Raw genomic sequence first — 24,320 nt, 5'->3', positions numbered from 1 at the left:
GCCTCGCTCTTAGTTTTGGAAGAAAAAACCCCAAACCGTGCGCTCGCTGCGTTTTACGAATCCTTTGGTCCCCAGGTCCGTGGGTCCCCGCCCAGCCCGCCGCACTTCCCCCGCCCACCTTCCCCTGATTCCCCATTGGCCCGCGCGTGTAGTTTGAATTTTTTTTTTGGTTGCTTGTTTTCTTGTTTAAAAAAAAATTACAGTGCCGTATATCATGTGATGAGACTTACTTGGGCAGCCTGAGGTGGGGTGTTTTAGCTGGTTTGGTTGAAGGCGGTAGGGAGCAGGATGGGTGGAGCTTTCTGTTCCAAAAGTTACCCCCGCCCCCAAGTGCCGTTGACAGAGTGCAGGCGGGAAGCTTCGGCTGGGGTAGAGATGTAGCATCAAACATTCATGGATGTCCAGGGAGTGCGGGCCCACAGGCTGCTGGCCAGAGGTACTAGGAGGGCACAGGCGGAGCCCGACGAGGATGCACCTTCCCCTGCCCTGGAAAGGTAGATTTGGGGAGGGTGGGAGCGGGTAGGTATCCTGGAAATGATTATTTTCCCATCCAGGAAATAAACCAGATGCAAGGTGTGTCTATAGACTCTATTTAGAGCAAAGAGGGTGTTATTCCGGGGGTTAGAATATATCAAAATTCATCACGACAGAGGCAGTTGGTGTCCTTTTCTTTTGTTTCTTTCTTTTTCTTCTTCTTTTTTCTTCTTCTTTACTTTAAGGAAAAGCAAAACAAAAAGCCAAACCTAACAAACTATGTTTTCCAGTGTTTCTGCTTGAGAATGAGGTAGGGGATATAAAGTCCCTTTGATTTCTGGGTCTGAAAACTCATTGGAAGGAGTATGTTAAGATTTAGGAAAATTTGCTTGGTAGCACAGGTCTAATACAAGTGGTGATCTTTTTAGATTAGGATCCAACTACTATGTTTCTCTTTGCAGTGAAGCATTTAAGCGTTTATAATAGTTCAAAGGTAGCCAGTCCCAATCAGCTTCCATTGAATTGGTGAAGTCAGCATACACATACCTTTTTTTCTTTGCTTTTCTTCCTTCACCTTTAAAAAAGTTTCCCCTTCAGCCTTCTTTAGCCAGATGCCCAGCCCTGGCCTCCCCACAGTTCCTAAACCAGTATTTTGTGTTTTTAGTTTTTAACTGCCCCATCCTGAACTGGCCAGACAAACCCCTTAACTCCCCCAGCACACTAAGCTCTCTGACCGCCATCATAAACCCACCTGCTCCGGTCTCTAGTCTGTGTTCATTGACTCTGTTAGAGGTGCATGGTCTCTTCTACCTTTCCGGGGATCTGCCTAATCTGAGTGGGCAATCCATAAGGGAAACCGTGTCAACCTCAGGAGGAACTTGATGGTGTAAGGACTATGTAGTCTCAGGAAACAGGTCTCCATCTTGAGTGTGAATCAAGCCCTGGATGTGCCCCTGACCGGGTGTTGTAGATAAGATTCAGATAGCAAATGACTATGCAGACTGGTTTTGAACTTTGTGCTTGGCATGGTGGAGAGCACACCTGCAACCTGAACACCTGAGAGGTGAGGCGGGAGGAGCTGGCGTTCAAGGCCAGTCTTGCTACTTAGAGAGTTCGAAGTCAGCCTGGGCTGCCCATGGCCCTCAAACATACAAACAAGGACACAAATAAAAGCAGTCATTAAATAATACTCAACAGGGCATGATGGTGCACACCGTTAATCCTAGTACTCACAAAGCAGAGGCAGGTGGATCTCAATGAGGTCCAGGACAAAAATAAAAAATAATTTAGGGGCTGGAGAGATGGCTCAGCTGTTGAGAACACTGACTGCTCTTCCAGAGGACCTGGGTTCAGCTCCCAGCTCCCACAAGGCAGCTCCCAGCTCCAGTTCCAGGGACCCAATGCCAATGCACATAAAATAAAAGTAAATAAAAAATAATTTTAAAAAAGTCTCTTGCCCCCACCTCCTAGATAAAGTCTTGCTGGCTTTGAACTCCTGGGCTCAACGGATCCCTGACTTTAATCTCCTTACTAGGTGGGTCCATTAGGTCCATAGGCATGTGCCACTGTACCCATCCTGACCTTTCAGTAAAAGGAAGGCCTTAAACTCAGGCTCTAGAACAGCTAGGTAGAAATCTGCCGGCACTGAGGCTTTGGCAGGGAGGGCGTTGCTTGGTGGGTGAAGTGCTAGCTGCGCAAGCGCAAGGACCCGAGTCTGGATTCCCGGAACTTGTGTTAAAATCCGGCACTGGCAGTGCACATTTTTAATCCAGAGCTGGTGAGTGGACAGACAAAAGTAGACTCTTGGGTCACAGTGACATCCATTCTAGCTAGCACAGTGAGCTTCGGAGTCATTGAGAGGGAGGGTAATAAAAGATGCCAGTGATGACTTGGGCATGCGTGGGTGGATGCACACAGGACACGTACACACACAGGCCAACTCTACTAGTGAGTGAACACCTAGTCTTTAACCTTTAACCAGTGTTAGGTTTGAGCCGAATTGTTGGGGTACGTTACTGCTGACAATGGTCCCAGGGGACAAGAATGGAGCAGAAAGACTGTGCGCTGATGTCGTAGCTGTTCTAATATCATGGCATTATATGTTGTTAATGTTTGTGATATTGCTGGTATAAATAAACCTTGTGCAACCAATCGTACTGCCCCACAATTACGTACAATACTTGACCGTTACTGGCTTGTGCATTTATTATAGTAAAGTTTCTATTGCATACTTCCTATTATCATCTTAGGGTATACTCCTCCTTAGATATGTGTTTAAAGTCAACTGTAAAAGACTCTCAGGTTAACCCTTCAGAAGGCATTATTGTCATCTAAGGGGCAACAGTTCTAGGCATGTCCCTGCCCCTCACCACCTTCCAGGAAGACTGGATGAAAGGTAGAGGCAAAAGATGTCATATCGATTCTATTTTTCAGTGTCTGGATAGAAGCCAGAGCCTTGTGTCTGGTAGGCAAGCATACTAAAATTCAGTGGGTGTTAGGCTGGCCTTGAACTTACCGAGTAGCTGACCTACAGCTTGAATCAATCTTCCTTCCTCAGCCCCCCATGTGCTTGTGTTACACATGTGCACCACCACACCTGGCTCAGATAAAGATGAACTTGATCCTGTGTGGCTAATTAACAAAAAATGTTTTTCTAAAGTGGTCTTTCTTGTCGTTTTGTTTTTATGTGCATTGGTGTTTGGCCATGGGTGTCAGGCCCCCTGAAATTGGAATTACAGACAGTTGTGAGCTGCCATGTGTGTGTTGGGAACTGAACCCAGGTCCTCTGTAAGAACAGTCAGTGCTCTTAACCACTGAGCCATTTCTCCAGTCCCAAATGTTTTTTTTTAAAGTAAATTAAAGCAGAAGGGCTGGGGATGTAGGTAGAGTACTGGCCTACCATGAGCAGGTAGTTGTGAGGCTCTAGTTGTGAACCCCAGCTCTTTGTATCCTGGTTCATGCCTGTAATCCTGGCACTCAGGAGGGAGGTCGGGAGAACCAGAAATTCAAGGTCATCTTCAGCTACAAAGCAAGTTAAGAGGCCCAACTGGCCTGTATGAGACTATACCAAAACGAAATAAAACAACAACCAAGCAACAAACAAAAATAACCTCACAGATTAAGCACATAAAGAAAATATTTTTAAATATCTGTACAATGTGCTCGAAGTTAGATATTATTACAAAAGTTTTTAAAAGTTATTTATTTATTTATTTATTTATTTTAAAGAAAAGGCAGGTATAGTCGCACATGGCGGTAATCCTAACACTTGAGAGGGGAAGCTCAATGTCATTCTTGGCTACACAGTGATTCTGAGGGCAGCCTGGGTTACATAGTTAAAAAAAAGAAAGAAAAAAAAGTAAAAAAAAAAGTTATAAAAAACGTCGTAGAAGTTAATTTATTATTTAAGACAAATTGTTAAAATAAATAATATTTAGTCCAACTGTCCAGTGTGTATAGAGTCCACAGTAATGTGTCAGTGGTCTCCACATTCATTGCCTGTTACTTATTCATTGATTGCCACAGGACAAGTCTCAGACATGCTTGCTCTGGTCTTGGTGAGAGTCTTATACAGTCCCAGCATTTTATACTTGTTTGTTTGTTTTGAGGCAGCCGAGTGACCCTCACACATACTCTGTAGTCGACATGGCCTTAAACTTGGTCTTCCTGTCTGCCTTTCAGTACTGACATTAAAGGCAGAAACTGCCACAGTCAGCTTCCATTTTGTATCTTTTCTGCAATATTTTTACTCAGTATTTTATACACGGTGTAAGCTATTTTATGCACTATTTTTACTTTTCTGGGCTTAGATGTTTGGATAGACAAATATTATTGTTACAGTCACTTAAAGTATGCGGTCTAGGACAAGCTGTTCAGATTGTAGGGCTAGGAGCTGCAGCCTCTATCCTGGAGCCTAGATGTGCAGCTGGCTGTACCGTCTGTAGTCGGCTCCGTGGTGTTCACACAGGCACAACACATTGGTCAGAAGGTGTCTCTGTGATCAGCAACACATGACTGTATTTCTGATGAAATCAGACTTGATCGCCATAGCTCTCCTGTTCCTGGGAGGAGAGACAGGGAAGTCCAGTATATTAGGAATAATTCAGGGAAAAAACTCCAAAATACAAACAGGTCACATTTACTACTGATATTTAAGGGACGAGAAGGTGGTGGGTAGATGTGAAATCCTCATTCTAGGGTGACCTGCACTGGTAAACAAGGGCACTGTATTCTTTGACAGGAATACTGACCATGGGAAAGATGAAAACCTCACCAGTGCCTTTACACTAACCATTAACTTTGATTATTGTGTGTCGTGTATCCTCCCTATGACCCCCAGGAGCTAGGGATCCAACCCAGAGCCTCCTGCATGCTAGGCAAGTGTTCTACCACTGAGTCACGGCCCCTGCCCCCTCCCCTCACTTTCTCCCTCCCTTTCAGTCTCTGATGCACCCAGGCTGCATTATTTATAAGAATGCAGACTGTGGTTTCATTTCTGGTGAGATCAATCCTTCTGCTCTGTTTTCTTCCCCACTTCCAGAAATTTCCCAGCTTCTTTTGTCCTATGTGGATTTAAATTTTCTGATTTTAATTATTGCTGGCTTTATTTTATTTTGTTATTTTATTTTATTTATTATTTATTTATTTTTTTGGTTTTTCGAGACAGGGTTTCTCTGTAGCTTTGAAGCCTGTCCTGGAACTAGCTCTGTAGACCAGGCTGGCCTGAACTCACAGAGATCCACCTGCCTCTGCCTCCCTAGTGCTGGGATTAAAGGCGTGCGCCACCACTGCCCAGCTATTGCTGGCTTTAAAGAAGTGACAGGAGAGACCAGATGTGTGGCAGCACACCTGTGGTTCCAGCACTTTCGAGGCAGAGAATAAGGAGTTCAAGGTCATCTCCAGCTCTGCAGTAAGTTGAGCCCAGCCCAAGCTCCATGAGACTCTGTCCTGAAAATAAAAGGAAAAAAGAGCGAGCAAAATGAAATAGGAAAGGAAGGGCCAGGCAGTGACGGTAGAAGGATTTTCTTGGGTGCACAAGGTTCTGGATTTGAAGCCCAGCTCCACAAATAACAATTGTAAGACGAGGATCCTTATCTCACATTTTCTACCGGAATAAATTCTTGAAGAATTAGAAAGGTTGTAGTAGAGGGTCCGGCAAATTAGCTGAGAAGGTAAAGAAACTCAGCGAGCAAACACAGAAAACCTGAGTTCAATCCCGAAACCCATGTACAGGTGGAAGGAGAGAACCCAACTAACTCACAAAGTTGTCTGTCTTCCACACACAACGTGTCACACCCCCATCACACGCGTACACACACGCAATAAATTATTTAAAATTGAAAGGCAGAAGTAAAAAATATGAGATCATAAATATAAACAAAGAAAGCCGAGAGAATTTTTAAAACTTGTGTGTTGTGCCATGGGTATGCTATATGTACTTGTTAGTGCTAGTGTGTGTGTGTGTGTGTGTGTGTGTGTGTGTGTGTGTGTGTGTAGGCCAGAGATTGAGGTCAGGTGTCTTTCATCACTTTCAACCTTATTTTTTCCAGACAAGGTCTTATACTAATCTGAAGCTCATCCATTAGGCCAGGCTGGCTGGTCATGGCAGTGCAGGGGTCTGCCTGTATCTACTCTGAGAGCCCTGTTTTGACCATGCTCTTGCAGGCATGGGTCCTGGGGGTCCAGCGCTGGTCCTCCTCCCTGTTTTAAAAACAGGCACTTTATCAACTGAGCCATCAGCCAAGCCCCCTGAGAAAAATTTTGAAAATTAGATATCAGAGTGGGGAAGGTATTTCTGAGTATGATAGAAAAACATAAAATTCATAAAATGAAATAGCAATAAATTTGATGACATAAAATTATAAAATTAATTCCTTAATTAATTTTTTTAGTGTAGAATGTACCCTAAGCAAAGTTAAAAAAATAGGCAGTGGTGATGATTTTACAGTCATGTAAGTGAAAAAAACATTTTTAATTATCAGGTGGATAACTGTTTTGCCCTCATGCATGAATATGCACTAAGTATGTGCCTGGTGCACTTAAGTGAGAAGAAGTCATTAGATCTCCTGGAATTGAATTTATTGAAGTTTGTAAACCCTAATGTGGGTGCTGGGAATGGAACTTGGGTCCTCTGCAAAAGCAGCAAATGCTCTTAACTACTAAGACATCTCTCCAGCCCCAATATATTTAATATATTAGTATATATTTACATATTTAATACAAATATATTTAATCCCACTGAACTGTACTGTTAAAAATAATTTTAAATGATAAACTTCAATCTATATGTCTTTAATCACACACTGAAAAAAATGCGCAGAGGAGAGGCTGGAGAGATGGCTCCGTGGTTAAGAGCACTTGCTCCTCTTGCTGAGGATCTAGCACCCACATCAGGTCGCTCAGCTACCTGTAACTCCAGCTCCAGACCCGCTTCTGACCTTCTCAGATAACCGTGTTCACATGTGCACATGCCCTCACCTAGAGACACACATGTATACATAACTAAAATAAATTGAATATTTAAAAAATAAATGCACAAATTGTATTAGAAAATTAAAGTTTGTTCCTGTTCTATCTAAAAAGCAGCTTCCACATTCACACCATTCAGATGATGGAACAGTAGTCTGACTTCAAACTCCGACTGCTTGAGTTGGAGTCCCATTGACTTAACCGTTTTGGGGGGGGGGGGGGGTTTTGTTTTGAGACTGGGTCTCATGTAATTTAGGCTGACCTCAAACCCACTATGGAGCTGAAGATGGCCTTAACCGTCTAACTTCAAGCCACCATTTTGTCTTTTATATAATGAAGATGCTTAATGTTTTCATGAAGTCATTAAAAATATCTAGTGGAGGCTGAGTATGGTGGAAAATGTCTATAATCCTGGCACTGGGGAGGTGGGGATGTAGGGTCAGGAGTTCAAGGTCATCCTTGCCTATACACCCAGTTTAGGGCCAGCTTGGTCTGTGTGAGACCTTAACTCACTGTCCCTATCCAGTGGACTACTTAATAATATGTGTGCAGTACTTAGCACATCCCCTGACACATAACAAATAATAACAACTAGATATTTATAAATAATGTGAACAACGGCATGCCCCTGCCCTTCTTTTGCCTTTTTTTTATTGTTTTCATATAGTACCCATAGCCAGAACTTTGCTAATATTGTAAATCTATTTTCTCTCTCTTTTTTGCTTTTATTTTTCTTTCTCTCCCCCCCCCCCACTTTTTTTTTAAAGGATGGTTTCATGTGGAGTAAACAGACCTTGAATTACTTCTCTTCTTCTGTCTCTGTCTCCAAGTGCTGGGACTAAGGGTCTATGTCTCCATGCTTAGCTATATATTTTTATATTCTCTCTTTCCTTTTGGTTTTTGGAGAAAAGGTCGCTCCTGCCCTCAAACTCATGCTGATTCTCCTGCCTCTTTCTTCTGAGCGCTGGATTATAGATGTGAACCACCTTGCCCATGTCTGTCTTTCTAGTTTTTATGACTACCATGATTTTTAAGAAAAACAAAATTGCCAGGTAGTGGTGGTGCATGCCTTTAATCTCAATACCAGGGAGGCAGAGACAGGTGGATCTCTGTGAGTTCAAGGCCAGCCTGGTCTACAAGAGCTAGTTCCAGGACAGGTCCAAAGCTATAGAGAAACCCTGTCTCAAAAAAAAAAGAAAGAAAGAAAGAAAGAAAGAAAGAAAGAAAGAAAGAAAGAAAGAAAGAGAGAGAGAGAGAGAGAGAGAGAGAAAGAAAGAAAGAAAGAAAGAAAAATTGCTATTATAATTTTTTATTATTTTTAATTGATTTTTATTGAGCTCTACATTTTTCTCTGCTCCCCTCCCTGCCTCTCTCCTCCCCTTCAACCCTCTCCCAAGGTCCACAAGCTCCCAATTTACTCAGGAGATCTTGTCTTTTTCTGCTTCCCATGTAGATTAGATCGATATATTATTATTATTTTTTGATACGGGTCTTGCTAGGTAACCTTGGCTAGCCTACAATTCACTATGCTGGCCTTGAGCTGTATGTATGTAATCCTCTTGCCTCAGCCTCTGAAGTGCGTGGATCACAGGTGTAGGCTACCACATCTGGCTTTTTTATTTGGTAAGTTTTGTTTCTCTAGTTTTGTTGAGAAAGGGCCATTCTGTAGTCCAGTCTGAACTTAAGGTGACCTTTTGCCGTAGTTCCCTGAGTGCTGGAATTATAGGCATGCACCATCATGCCCGACTGAAAAACAAATGTTTAAAATTGACATTCAGTAAACAGAATCAATATGCCACAAAAATGACTGAAATGGTAAATTTTATGTTTTGTTTCACTAAGATGAACACAGTTTAAACAATAAGGCATTTGTTGGATTTAAGCCCATCCCTAATCATTTCTGAAGTGACCTAGCATAGGTTTATTTGTAGTGATGAGCAACCCACCCACGTACAAAGACAATATTGAAGAAGAAAAGGGTTGGTAATACAGTAAAGGGGTTATTTCTTAGCTGGTAATAGTCGTGCCTGCTGGTACACCGGGGAGACTGAAGCCAAAGGATGATGACTTTGAGAAAGCTTTTGGTACATAGTGAGATCCTTGCTCAAATGACCAAAGGAACCAGAAGACCACTGCTGTGTGTGGTAGTACCTGCCAGGAACCCCAGAACCCCAGAGTTGAGGGCCAAGGATCAGTTATGGGCCAGCTTCTGCAACATTGATTTGAAGGCCAATATCCACATGGCCATGTCTTATTCCACAACCACCAAAAGAAAATAAAAATCACCCCCAAAACAAAACCAACAAAAAAGAAAGAAATCTCAACCAAACCAAACCAACCAACCAAGCAAACAAAAATCCTACCACTAACAAAACACACATGCACACCATAAAGTTTAGGTAAATTGAGTCAGAAACAGCATTACCCAGAAACAAGCATGGCTGTTCTTGAGTTTCACGGTACTTCCCTCCAAGGTTAAGTGATTTTTCCCAGCTTCACTGGTGACCAAGGAAGCAAGGCAACTGTGTGTGGGATCTGTGACTAACCAAAGTCAGGATAAGATCCCTGTCTTCAAAATAGCCAAGCCTTGGCTTAGTGGCGTGCCCGCTTTACAGTAGACGCCCAGGTGGCCCCTTGCAGTCAGTGCAGCTGCCTCTCACAGGCTTGCCGCCTGGCTTCTAACGCTGTACGCTCTGCTCCAGGGAACTGGAGTCATTTGCCTTCAAAATGGAGTCTCTTTTTAAAGATACAAATAGCTACAAGGTCTCACACGTGTAACCCAGGTTCGGGCCACTACACTCAGATAAAATGTCATTTGTTATTTATTTCATGACAAATGTCAAATGTCACATCAGTAAAGAAAGACTATTTATTATACAATTGATGATAGCAAAACTTGGGGAAAATGTTAAATCCCTTCTACCTACATACATATACATATACCACATATACATACTATACACATATACACACACCACATACATATGCATAATACTTATACATATATCCACATACATACATACCACATACATAATAAATAACACCATACATACATACACATACCACACACATACACACACGTATATACATATAAATACATATACACAGATCACACACCTACATGTATGCACATACATAGAAACACAAATATGCACATATATCATACACATGCTTAAATACACATACTTATATACACATTCTTATACACTGTTGATTTAAAATGTATATTCTTTATTTTGCTATTTTTTACAAATTTACTTTTTGGGAAATAAACAGTAATGTGTATTTTCTAGAATGCTCGTGTACTTATATATATTAGATTTTCTTTTGAAACAAAAAAGTAACTGAACAAAACACTTGATCCTGGGTATTTTGCTTCACACTTGAAGTCCTCCCACTTAGAAAACAGAGACAGGGGGATTGCCAAGTGTTTGAGGCCAGTCTAGGCTTCCTCAGAAAACCCTGTCTTCTTTTAATCATGTGTATGTGTCTGTGTGAGAGTGGGTGCCAATAGAGGATAAAAGAGTTGTCAGATCTGCTGGAGCTGGCATTGGGAGCCACTTGCCATGGGGCTAGGAGTGAAATATTGGATCCTCTGTAAGAGCAGTGAGCGCTCAACCACTGAGCCATTTTCTAGCTCCGAGACTCCATTGGATATAAGATTACAGGATTGATTGTTTGATTGAACTGAAGGTATGTATGAGAATGTAGACATTAAAGAAACATGCCTGGTAGGGCTGGGGTAGTGCTTGTGTATGGATTCAATCTCCAGCAAGGAGAAAACCAAAAACATGAAGCCCGCCTTTAGCAGTTTTGATTTATTAGAAGTTGGTCCTGTTAGATGAACGCAAAAAGCGGTCAGAGCAATATTTATAGAATGAAACATTCTTGTGGGAAATTTAGGGTTCATATGTATGCATACAATTGCCTAGAACAGTGATTCCCAACCTGTGAGTCTCAGCCCCTTTGTCTCCAGAAACATTTAGATTGCGATGCATAACAATAGCAAAATCACAGTCATGAAGTAGCAACGAAAATAATACAATGGTTGGAGGTCACCACAACATGAGGAATTGTATTAAAGGGTCTCAGCATTAGGAACGTTGAGAACCACTGGCCTGGAAGGTTACCTAAGGAGTTCCCTCTCCCTCTCCCCCTCCCCCTCCCCCTCCCTCTCATCTTTCTCTCCCTTCTCCTTTGTGCCCCAACTCCTCAGGGTCTAACTCTGTAGCCCAAGCGGACTTTGAAGTAGTAGTAATTCTCCTGCCTCAGCCCTAAGTGCTTGGATTATAGTTACAAGCCACCACACTCTACTCCCCAAACCTTTCATAACTTGTACCTGAGCCTGCTCTGCCCCAGCGATCTTCTTGTTTCCTAGCCCTCAGTTCCAGGTTAGTGGGGGGGGGGGGGTCTTCTTTTTCCTCTTTCAAATGCATAGGGTTTTTTTTGTTTGTTTATTTGTTTTTTGTTTTTTGAACTTTGGAGCTTTATTGTGCAGGACAGAAGGCCACACCTTGGCCTGCCCACTCTGAAACTTTTAAATTGTAACTGTTCTGAGATCCCTAGAGACCCCCATCATGATCTCCTTTGGAGTCTGAAGAGAGTACAACCAGGAAAGCTTAACGCTCAATTCCTTAAACCCGGGCAGCATTAACTATTGTTCCGCTTTACACTGCAGGGGAAAATCACACTGGAATTTATCACTAAGTCAATTTTTCCTTCTTAAATGTCTTTGATACATATTTTCACAGTCCCTGTGACTTTGTTCCTAATTTCACCTCAAGCACCCAATGTTGCCATCTCCAGAGACTCCTCTCAGTACTTTTCTTGTTTATTTTCTCCTTTTCTGCATGAGGCCGGGGTATCTCACTCTCCTCCAGTGATCGAGCCCGGTCTTTCCCCACTGACTTTGCCCCGAGACGTCGACTTCTGCAGCCCCGTCTCTTGGGAGGTCTTCTTGGTCATCTTTTCATCTCTCTTTAGCCCTCCCTTTTCTGCTCATGTCTTTGCTGTTCTACATCGGTTTTCTTTCGGTATCTGGAGCTCAGGACAGTCTCTGATCTGGAGTGACGGGATCGTCAACGCTGGCTTCCACTTCTTCCATTTTCAGGATGTTGCTAATCTGCTCTTCCATGGGATCAGTTCTCTTTGCCAAGATTCCCAGGTGATCATTTTCTCAGGCTCAAGTGATATGTGTCTCTCCTTGGGAGCAGCCGTCTGAGTCTTAGGTGCAAGCTTTTCACCTGCTGCCTCCTGCTTTGGTGATACATCGCAGCCCCCTAGTTCTTGAAACACTTCATCTCTTGCAGACTTCCTCTAGGGGGACAGGGAAGCGTTGCTCCAAGGCCTAGATATTCAAGGGCAGTCACTGGAACAAAAGATGGTATCTGGGATGGGGGAATTACTATATTAGTTGGCAGCAGGAGCGTGAGGCAGTGGGTGACTTTGCTTCTGAAATCAGGAATCACAGAGAGGGTGTTTGGCTCACTTTCTTCTTTTTATTTAATCTGGGACTCCGGTCCTCCATGGGGCTAGTGCCATGCACATTTAAGATGGTGTTGTGTGACAACAACACCATCTGGGGAGATGCAACACATACATCTACTCAACCCAGATAGGGAACCCACAACAGACCAAAATACAGAGCTTGGGGAGTTTTCGCAGGGTTACTTAAAGGAATATGAATGAGGGGTTATTTCAAGAGCAGAAATGACTCAAAGACAGCAGCGTCACCAAAACCCACCCAGTACACAGCTCACAAAGCTGGGAACCTGGAGCACTCTGCACAGCCTGCAGGCAGCTCAACAGGTTGGGGAATTGCCTTTCCAGTCGCCTCATTGGTCTGAACCACTTCCAGGAGGCTCAGATTGTTTCTGCTTCTTTCTATCACCTGGTCTGGTCTCAGTGTCTTTGTAGTTCTGAGAGGGATTCTCGGCTTTTATTGCTTCAGGCAATTATTATTCTGGCAGGGAGAGGCAGAGTGAATCTTGTTGGTTTCAGGGACTTCCTGAAGCTCTTTTAAGTTGTTTACGTTCCTGCTTAAAAAACTTCCTTACAGGATGGAATGTTTCAATCTCAATGCAAACTGTTACATAGCAGGTGGGTCGTCCCATTTCAATGAGCTCAATCTTAAACTCTTCCAAGAAATGGAGCGCTAGAGGGGAGAGGAGAGAATGAGTGAGTCTCTTAGGTGTGTAATGGTTCCTCTTAATAATCATTCGGACAGAATCTACAGCCTCTTGGGGCATGCCCCTGGGTAATTATATGTTAACTGGTGTGGGAAGACAGGGCACCACTCTCTAGGCAGAGGATCTTGGGCAGTGTAATGGTAAGGACATGGACTCCAGCACTAGTGCACACAGATTCAGTACTGTCTGTTCCTGCCTGGAGTGTGACCAGCAGGCTCAGTCTCTTGCCTTCGTGTCTTCCCTTTTACCATACACTATAGCTTGGAACTGTGAGCCAAACGAAACCATTTCTCCTTCAAGTCGCTTTAGTCAGGATATTTTATCACCGCCACAGGAAATAAATTAAGATAAAGTGATTCTAGATCTTGTCTAATTGGCAGTATATAAACATGTGTGTGCATATGTACATACATATTGTACCTATGGTTTATTGGTTTTTAAATTGAAACAAAGTCTCTCTTTACATGGCCCTGACTGTCCTAGAACTGTCTATGTAGACTAAGTGAGCCTGGAACTCAGGGATCCATTTCCCTCTGCCTCCTGAGTATTAGAATTAAAAGTGTGCACTACCCCTGGCTTTATATATAATTTTTGTTTGTTTGTTTTTTGAGACAGGGTTTCTCTGTAACTTTGGAGCTGCCCTGGACTAGCTCTTGTAGACTAGGCTGGCCTCGAACTCACAGAGATTCGTCTGCCTCTGCCTCCCGAGTGCTGGGATTAAAGGTGTGTGCAGCCACCGCCCCGGCTATATGTATAATTTTTAAACATTTTCATCTTCAAGTGTGTGCACATGCAGGGAGGTCAGAGGCCAACTTTCAGGAGTCAGTTCTCTCCTTCTACCATGTGGGTCCCAGGCATCAAACTCAGGAGGTCAGGCTTGGTGGCAGGTGCCTTTACCCTCTGGGCTCTCTCAATGGCCCTCCAGCTGTCAGCATTAACTATTGAACAAAGTCTCACATAGCCCAGACTAGTCTCAAACTCCCCACACAGCCAAAAATGACCTTAAACTCCTGAGCCTCCTGCCTCTACCCCCAGGTGCTGGGATTACAGGTGGGTACTACCATGCCTAATCTTAGGAATGGATGATTTTTTTTTTCCTACACAGGGTCTTTTTCACTATGTAGTGCTAGCTGACTTGGAACTTGCTATATAGATCAGGCTGACTTCAAACATCTTCCTCTCCAGTGCTGGGATTAAAGGAGGTTGCCACCATACCTAGACTTTGGAGATGGATTATTTTTTAAGGTCCCTGAGTTTTTGCTTTTTTTTTTTTGTTGTTGTTGTTGATTTTATTTATTTATTTATTGCTAACACAGTTTGGCCTGGAAAAAAGATTTTAGATTTTAGTTCCTACATCTTTGCTCAGTTAGACACCATTGTTTGAGCCTCAAACTGTCAGAGCATCAAACTGAAGTTCTGAGGCCCCTTTGTAGCGTTTATCCTTTGGAAGTCTTGCCTAATTCTGGGCAGTAATTACATCCCTGCCCATCTCCTCCAGGAGCCTGGAGCCTGTGACTACAATACACTAGTCATGTAGAAGATAACAGTCTGACCTGGGAGTGGTTGCAAAATGAAGCAGCAGTGCTTGGCTCTTTTAAGCCATCGAGTTATATTGTCACATGATTTCCCTTTTCTAATAAGATCATATATGTTAATTGCTCATCCTACACGATAGCACTATTGTTTTCCCTTTGATTCCTGTGAATAAGTGGTTTGTGGCCAAAAATTCGGAACTTAGCTTTCTTGGAAAATAACCTGATCTCTGTCAGTGGAATTCATGATGCCGACAAGGAAATAGAAATCCCGGGACTGTAGCCAGGAGGAACCTATAAGTCATCTTGTCTAATGTCCCCGCAGGAAATCACAGCTTAGAATTTTCTCCTCTGTAAATGGAAAGATTGGACGAGTGGCCTCTTGCACCCAGTGTTTCTCGATCTGGCTCGGGTCAGCCAAGTGCAGAGTGGCAGCTAAAGACTGGCCAGCTGATGGAAATGTGAACTGGTTTTCCCATACGCCGTTCTGAGGAACTCGCGGAGGCAGGAGCTCGCCTCGCAGGCGCAGGCGGCATTCCCGGGCGTGCCAGCTGCCAAAGATCAAGGAATATGAGTTTGGGGATAATGTTCCCCGTAAGATCCCATGTGGTAAGAAGATGGAAGAGGCTCAGTTTTCTGTGGTTTGTTAAGGCATCCCCGAGTTAATGGGGATGATAGTTATACCTCCCTTACGTGCTGTGGAAACCAAACACACGGCACACCCCTCTTAATTCATCTGTAGATGTAAGGCTGTCTGTTGTTAAATAGGAAAATGGAGGGGAAAAAAAAGTTCTAGAAATGCCCTGAGCATGCTGAAAATGGGACAGGAGAGTCAGGGCTGAAGGTCAGCCTGAGCTACACAGGAGCTGAAAATCAACCAGGGCTACCTGAGACCTTGTCTCAAAACCCCCCAAAAAGGGCCATGAAGATGGCTCATTGGGTAAACACAGCTGCCACCAACCCTGACAACCAGAGTTTAATCCCTGGCATCCAATGGTGGAAGGGGAACACTGAATCCTGCAGATTGTCCTCTGACTTCCACACACTTGGCTGGGGTGTATGTGTGACACCCATCCACAGCAAATAAATAAATGGAATTGATACTTTACAAGGAAATTGTGACTAGTCGCTCTGTGTGTATTTGTGTCTGTGTATACGTGTGTGCGCATCTGGACGCCAGAGGCTGAAGTTGAGCGTCTTCCTCGCTTATTCTTCTCTGCTGAGATGCTCTTTCATAGAACCCGGGCTCCTCCACAGAGGAGCAGCTTCATCTTTTCCTTTAAAGATTTATATTTTTATGTGGCTGTTCTGGTCACATGTATGTCTGTACGCCACACGTATGCAGTGCCCGTGGGGATCAGAACCCCTCAGAACTCAGAGCTGGAGTTGCCTGTGTTGCTAGTGACCATGCCGGTCTTGGGACCTGGGACCTCTGCAATAGCAACAGGTGCTCTTAGCCACGGAGCCATCTCTCCCATCCAAAACTTCTTTTTAAAAAGGAGTTATTTTTATTTTTAAAATTATGTCTATGTAGTTAGGTGGTGGTGTACATCTTTAATCACGGCACTCAGGGAGGCAGATCTCTATGAGTTCAAGGCCAGCCTGGTCTAGAGTGAGTTCCAGGACAGCCAGAGCTACAAAGAGAAATCCTGTCTTGCAAAACAAAAAACAAAACAGCAACAACAAAAATGATGTCTGTGTGTAGGTATGTTTGCTCATATGCACATTGTGCCCTCGGAGGCTGGCAGAATGTGTCAGAACCCTGGAGATAGAGTTACAGGGAGTGTGAGCTGCCTTGTGTGGGTGCTGGATCCTTTCCAAGAGCAGTACATGCTCTTAATTATTGAGCCATCTCTCCAGGCCCCAAAACCCAAACTCCTCATCCTTCTTCCTCCACCTCCCAGGCATTGAGATAATGGGCATATGCCACCATACCCAACTCAACTGTGTGCCTTTATCTTTCCTCAATATGTCGCTTGGCACACACTCGAGAAGAATATTCAAAGAAAAACTGTCGCTTCATGAAGTGAAACAGATAGATACAGGATGTCGTCCTTGGACCATAAGAGCACACAGTAGTCCCAGTGATATGATTCAGGTTTTTGAAATGTGATACCCCAGCGAGAGCTAGGCCTGTGAGGCCAGAGACTGGGAGTGCACTCGGTGGTAGAGGGCTTGCTTAGCATACACAGACCCTAGGTTCCATCCCCAGCATCAAAGGGAGAGAGGAAGTCCAGCTTGGATTGCATCAGCTTCTTCTGGAGTCAGCATGCTGAATCAGAGGCCTCGGGAGGTGGACCTCGTAGTGGCCACTGCCCCACCCTGTTACTGCTTTTAGTTGGAGTTCCCTTTTTATTGTCGTAATAAGTGGCTGCTTGTGCTATTTTAGGTTCAACTGGTGTTTTTCCCTTTGACTGTGTAAGCAAATAACCTACGGAAGAAAAAAAAAGACTCATTTTCTTTAAAGAACCCAGCATTAAACAAATTAAGCCGGGTAGCGGTGGCGCACACCTTCAATTCCAGCACTTGGGAGGTAGATGCAGTTAGGTCTCTGAGTTTGAGGCTCGCCTGATCTACAATGTGAGTCCCAGGACAGCCAGGGCTGCAGAATGAAATCCTGTCTCAAAAAAAAAAAAAAAAAAAAAAACAAAACAAAAAAAAAAAAAAACCCTAAAACCAAACCAAAAACAAAAAAATTAATGTGTGTGTGTGTCTGTATGTGTGTGTGTGTCTGTATGTGTGTGTGTGTCTGTGTGTGAGTGAGCATGTGTGCTCATGAGCACGTGCCACAGCAAATGTGTGAAGGTCAGAGGACAACTTTGGGAATCAGTTCTCTTCTTCCAATGTATTGGTTCTAGGACTTGAACTCAAGTTTTCAGGCTTGGCCGCAAGCACCTTTAGCTATTGAGCCCAGCCCATAGGCTCTCAGGATTTTGCTTTGCTTTTTATTTCTGTGTTATTTGGAATTTTAAGTTGTTTTTATTTATGGATGTTTGCCTACATGTATGTTATGTGTACCACATGCATGTGGAGGTCAGAGGAGGGTGCAGGACACCCTGGAACTGGAGTGGTGGGTGGTTGTGAGCTACCACATTGGTGCTGGGAATCAAATCCAGGTCCTCTGCAAGAGCAGCAAATGCTCTCAACCACTGAGCCGCCACTCTGGCCCCTATTTCTGTGCTTTTTTGAGATAAGGTCTAGTGTAGCTCAGGTTGGCCTTACATGACCTAGAAAGCAGAGGCTGGTCTTGAAGTCCTGATCCTCCATCTCAGCCTCCCAAGGGCTGGAATTACAGGCTTGGGCCATCAAATTGACAGTCATTTTTATCTGCTATTTTTTTCTTGTCTTAAAATTATTACCATTATTTTTTAAACAGGATCTCAGTAGTTACCCAGGCTAGTCTTTGTGATCTTTTTGGCTGGGCCTCTTCTGGAGTGCTGTGATTGAAGGTGTTTGCTATCCACTCGTTCTATTTCTTTATTACTTTAGCTTTGGAAGCAGCTTCAGGTGGGGCATACTAGAAACGAGCCACCCCGGGATTGTGTTGTTGTTGTTATTTAGGAACTTGAAGATTAGCAAAGAGAGCCCTCTGCTGGCTAAAGTGGCATAGTACTAGAGTTGGTCAGTGGCCAGACCAAAAGGCCACCGTGGGTATTGCCTATCTTTGGGTTTTTCAGTTAACAAATGGATGCTGTTCTGTTTATTTCATCGACTGTCAACGCAGGTTTGTTTGGAGCTCGTTAAAGTGAGCTATAATTCCCTGACCCAGCCTGCCCTGCCCATCCATGTGTAGCTGAGGATGACCCTGAACTTCCCATCTTCCTGCCTCCACCTCCAAGTGTTAGGGGTACAGGTGAGCGCCCCCACCCCAGTCTTATGCAGAGCTTTGTACGTGCTAGGCGAGTATTCTACTAATGGAGCTGCATCCGCAGGACCCCCTCCCCCGTTTATTTGTTTTTTTTTTTTTAATATTTAGGGGGAAAAAGGTTTGTGTTGGATAAGGGAGGCACCAAGTTCCAGGTGCTTGGGAGGTTGATATGGAGGGTTGCTATGAATTTGAGGCCAGCCTGGGCAAACATAGTCAGCTACAAGTCAGCCTGGGCTGGAGTAAGATCCCCCAAGAGCGAAGAGCTGATCATGGTGGTGGCACACATATTTAATCCTAGCATCTGGGAGGTGGAGGCAGGTGTTTATCCTTAGCTCCATAGTGAGATGAAGAACTTTCTCAAAACAAGAAAAAAGAGGGGAAGGAGACAGAAAAAAAAGTTAGAAGGCCCATTTTTCATACTTCTTGAAAATAGTAACTCTCAGCTCAACCCTGGAATAACTCCTACATCTTATCTTCTTCGTTTCCCTTTTCTGCTCCCCCCGCCCCCGTGTCCATGGTCCCGTGTCCCCGTGTTGTCCTCACTGTCCTGTGTCTGTGTTCTCGTGTCCCCTTGTTCCCCCTATATCCCCTCCCTCACTGCGCTGCCTCCCCCCACTGTTATGTTCTGTGGTCGCGTGTCCCTGTGTTCTCCCCATACCCCCACTGCGCTGCCTCTCCTCCCCCCCCCCCGCCATGTGTGTATGGTACCGTGTCCCTGTGTTCCCCCCATATCCCCTCCCTCACTGTGCTGCCCCCCATGTGTCTGTGGTCCCGTGTCCCTGTGTCTCCCCCTTATACTCCCTCCCTCACTGCGCTGCCCCCCACTGCCATGTGTCTGTGGTCCCATGTCCCAATGTCTCCCCCTGATACCCACCCCTCTACCACTGTGCTGCCTTCCCTTTCTAAGCAAGACAAAATAAAACCAATCTTCATTCCAAAGAGCGGTGCTGATGGAAAGTGAGCCGGAGGATAGTCGCTGCTTATCTCAGGCCGATCCCAAGCTGAATGCCAGGGCTGGGGCCCGCTTGGTGCCACACACCTGAGAAGAGCTGGACTTTCTTCTGGTGTCCCTGGCTGCTTCGTTGACCGTGGGAAAGAGGGTGCACAATGGAGGAGTGCCGGGTTGATTATCTGGAGGAGAAAAGGGGCTCTCCCGGGACCTTCGGCGAAGCACTGATAACGAGTTTCCCTTGTGTACTTGGACTGAGAATTTATCTAATTACATTTTGTTTCCCTGAAACAAAAATCTTATATATGCCAGGCTGGCCTAGAACTCGTGATATTCCTGCTCCTAAAAAAGGTAGGGATGTGCTACCGCTCACTCCCAGCTGGTATCTCTCTGCATAATCTTTATTATTATTAATATTACTATATTACTATTAAAATTTGAGACATGGTCTCACTAGGTAGTCCTGACTGTCCTGAAACTTGCTACGTAGAAGTGCCAGGATTAAAGGTGTGCACCACCATGCCTGGCTCTCTACAGAATCTTAAAAGCATTTTTTTTCCTAATAAAGATTAATACATGTGAAAAGCTAAGTAAAAGTCCTGCGTAAAATAATAGTTATGGTGTATTCAGTATTTTATTATATTGTTTCTGTGGACTATGATACACTCTCTACCCATGAGCAGAGGGCCTGTGTGTGTGAGCGAGTGTGTGCGCGCGTGCGTGTACTTTTGTGGAGGCCAGAGGCACGTATCAGAAGTCTTCCTTTATTGCTCTATACCTGTGGTTCTCAACCTGTGGGCTGTGACCTGGCTGGCAAGACTCCACTTCTAAAACTATTTACGTTACAATTTATGACAGCAGCAAAACTACAGTTATGAAATAACAACAAAAATAATTTTATGGTTGGGGGTTACAATATGAGGGACTGTATTAAAGGGGTCACAGCCTTAGGAAGGTTGGGAACAGCTGCTGTACAGTATATTTTTTTCTTTTTTTTTTCAAGACAGGGTTTCCCTGTAGTTTCTAGAGCCTGTCCTGGAACTAGCTCTTGTAGACCAGGCTGGCCTTGAACCAGGCCCTTCCATTGAACCTGGAGCTCCCCAGCTGTCGAGAAGGGAGGGCCAGTGAGCCAGTGGAACCCTCCTGTCTCTGCCTCTCGACCCTGAGATTATGGGTGTGCTCCACCATACTCCTTGGTGAGTACACACCAGCCAACCACTCCGCCCTCAGAGCTGTGGCCCTGGCCCTGAAACAGCGAGACACCTGCTCCCGCCGTCACTGCTCCGCTCCTGCAGGTGGCTTTCATTTGCCCTCCCTCCTCTTCAGAGGTTGCCCAACATCCGTCTAGGAAGCCCCCCGTGGCTGCATGCCCCTCCCATGCACCTGGATCCGTTAGTCAGGCGGCTTCTGTACCAACCTCAGCAGTTTTTCTTCCTTCTTTGAAGCTGGGCATAGCTCACACACCAGTGATCCCAACACGCGGGAGGTGGGGGTCAAGGTCAGGCGGGGCTACGTGAGATCCTGTTTCAAAAATAAAAGAGAGGGTTGGCAAAATGGGTTCACTGAGTAAAATACTTGTCCCATAATCATGAGCACTAGAATTTGAATTATCAACATTCAAGTAAAAAGCTGGGCTCTATGTCATGTTGTTGGTTGATTTTTTTTTTTTAACTCATGACTCTTTGGGGGGCTTGCTACCCAGTTCCCAAATAAATCACATGAAATCTTATTATTTCTTATGCATGGCCAGCCTTAGCTTGGCTTGTTTCTAGCCAGTTTTTCTTTTTAAAAAATACTTATTTATTTATTTATTTATTTATTATGTATACAATGTTCTGTCTGTGTGTATGCCTGCAGACCAGAAGAGGGCACCAGATCTCATTATAGATGGTTGTGAGCCACTGTGTGGTTGCTGGGAATTGAACTCAGGACCTTTGGAAGAGCAGGCAATGCTCTTAACTGCTGAGATCTCTCCAGCCCTAGTTAGTTTTTCCTAACTTAAATTATCCCGTCTATCTTTTGCCTCTGGGCTTTTACCTTTTTCTATTTCTGCATATCTTTTCTTTCCTTCTTATTTCGTGTGTGCCCTTGTAGCTAGCTGTATGGCTGTGTGGCTGTGTGACTGGCCCCTTCTTTTCTTGCTCCTTGATCTTTTTTCTTTAATTTCTCCTTCCATTTATACTCTCTGCCTGCCAGCCCCGCCTGTCTTTTCTCCTGCCTTGTTGCTGGCTGTCCAGCTTTTTATTAGAACAAGCAGGTGTTTTAGACAAAGTAACACAGCTTCCCAGAGTTAAGCAAATGCAACATAAAAGTATCAACACATCCTTGCCTCATTAAACAAATGTTCCACAGCATTAACAAATGTAACACATCTTAAAATACTATTCCACAACAACAGGGGTGTGTCTGAAGTTCCCCTGCTGGGTAGGTAGAAACAGGGAGATCCCTAGAGTTCACTGGCCCACCAGCCTAACAGAATTGGTGAACACCAGGTTCAGAGAGACTTTCTCAGAAACTAAGATGGAGGGCTGGCGAGATGGCTCAGTAGGTAACGGTGTTTGCTGGGTAAGCTTGGTGGCCTGAGCTCAATCCTGGGAATCCACATAAAGGAGAGAGGAGAGAATGCTACAAAATTCCATTGAGTGTCACAGGAGTGCTGTGGCTGTCACACACACACACCGCGCACACACAATAGTAATAAACACAATTTAGAAATATATACAAGGTAAGGTGGACATTGACTGAGGAAGACACCTAGTGCGTGTGCACACACACACACACACACACACACACACAATGCAAAGTAAAAGCTTTGTGGATTTACCTTAAGTTTGAACGTATCAAGAGTTGCTTCTTACTGTACCCTTCCCTACTTCCTTGGTGTCATACGGTACACTTACTGCAGGTATAGCCTCTTAATCCAATGGGGAAAATATTTAATTCTAGGTATTTCAGATACTATAGTGAGCCGTATTTTACTTTATTATTACTCCCCCCCCCCCATGCTGGAGATCAGATTTTGGGCCTTGCACGTACTAGATAAGCACTCAGGACTGATCACCTGTACACCCAGCTCCCAATTACACATTTTATAAAACAAAGCACCCTTGTAAGAGTTTCAAACTACACCCTATAGTTTCAGTACTGGTATACTGTTTGTATACTCTACATTATATATTGTACTATACAGTATATTGTATACTGTTTGTAAACTGTATATTGTATATTATATATTGTACTATATAGTATATTGTATACTGTTTGTTTGCCTATCTATCTATCTATCTATCTATCTATCTATCTATCTATAATATAAACAGGGTCTTATATGGCCCAGCCTGGCCTTAAGTTTATGATTTAGGATGACCCTGAACTCCCGATCCTCCTGCTTCGACCTCTAAAGTGCTGGGTCAACAGGTGCATGCCAACACTTCTGGCTTCATTGTTCATTGTTTTGAGGCAGGGCTTTGCAGTGCAGCTTAGGTCAGCCTGGACCTCTGTATGTAGATCACTTGAAACCATACTTTTAGTACATCTGCCTGCAGGGTTCAGGGATCACAGACCTAAGGTACTAGGCAGGGCTACACCGTTGATGTTTACTGAAGTTTTGGGAGTGATAAATTGTCTCCTTCTGTTGTTGCCACAAAATTATGCATTGGGGCAGATGAGATGGCTCAGTAAGAAAAGGGTGGATGGCCTGGGTGGGTTCCATTCTCAGGACCTACAGTGGAAGGGGGAGCTGACTCCTGCAGGTTGTCCTCTGACCTCCACACACATGCCATGGCATGCATGCACCCACACAGATATGTAAATAATAAATTAAAATGGGGTAAAAGAACTTTTTTTTTCATTTATGATTACTTAGGGGCTGCTCACAAGGTATGCTGGACTGTGTTAAGCCGTGAAGTGATCACAAGAGAAGTTTGCCTTGAGCCCATCTGTCTCCTGCTTCTGTCCACAAGATGGAGAAGGCGGAAGCAACCTGAGGAGGCGCCTTTGTCTGTAAGGATAGAAGGTCCTTTGTGGAGGGGAGAGATACAGGAACTATATAGGCGAGGCCCTACCAGCCCCTCATCTCTTATCTCCAGAATTCTTTTACCGAGAAGAAAAATAAACTTTTATCTGGTTTAAGCCACTACTGTTTCTGAGCTCTGTTACTAGCTGCCAAATGCAAATCTTAACTGATAGAGAAGTCCTTGACGGAGTTAGAGCACAGAACGGGTTCTGCCCATTTGGTGGCTCTGCAGGGGTGGACTCCGGGAAGTGGAGCATCCTGGAGAGCACCAGGAGGTAAAGATGGCTTGGCAGGTGGGGCAGATAGTGAGACTACACCTCACAAGGGTCGCTGATTTTCTTTTCCCCCAGGACACCTTTGCTGAAGAACTGTTATACAGTGGCTATTTAAATGTCTATTGATGGAGTAATTTGAAGTCTGCTATTGTTGACTGGCCTCAAAGCTGGGCCATTGAGTAGGTGGGTGCTCTTTGTGCCTAAGAAAGCAGCAGGTGAAGGATGGAGCAGGATGGGGTATCAGCATTACAGGAAAGTCAAGCGAACTCCCTGGAGGCATCTCCAGGGAAAGGAAGTTTTGTTACATGTGATTGTCTAATGAAGAGACAGTCAAAGTCTAATGAAGGTTGTTTTTAACTGGGTAGCAACTGGAAATAATGTCCAAAACGCATACCCTGCTGTAACTTATAAAGTGAATTCAGATGCTATGGATTTCTAAAAGGGAGACAGTGGATGTTGCTAGTTTAAAGGTGCATGTAATTGCACCGAGAGTGGGTGTCTCTTCATAATTAACTCACTTTGAGGTTAGGAAGGACTTCCACATTTTACAT

The 24,320-nt window shown here is 44.2% G+C and overlaps 1 long non-coding RNA gene across 1 annotated transcript; it reads left to right on the top strand.

Moving 5' to 3' along the window:
- The first annotated feature begins 360 nt into the window (after positions 1 to 360).
- LOC119806334 lies at positions 361 to 23,614 on the top strand. Its single transcript, XR_005284196.1, has 2 exons — positions 361 to 494; positions 23,345 to 23,614. It is a non-coding gene; the product is annotated as an uncharacterized LOC119806334 (long non-coding RNA).
- Positions 23,615 to 24,320: the final 706 nt, after the last annotated feature.

Source organism: Arvicola amphibius, chromosome 2 (assembly GCF_903992535.2).
Source record: "Arvicola amphibius chromosome 2, mArvAmp1.2, whole genome shotgun sequence".
Classification (NCBI taxonomy): domain Eukaryota; kingdom Metazoa; phylum Chordata; class Mammalia; order Rodentia; family Cricetidae; genus Arvicola; species Arvicola amphibius.
Note: the sequence above shows the minus strand (reverse complement) of the source record. Positions and strands in the feature narration are given on the sequence as shown.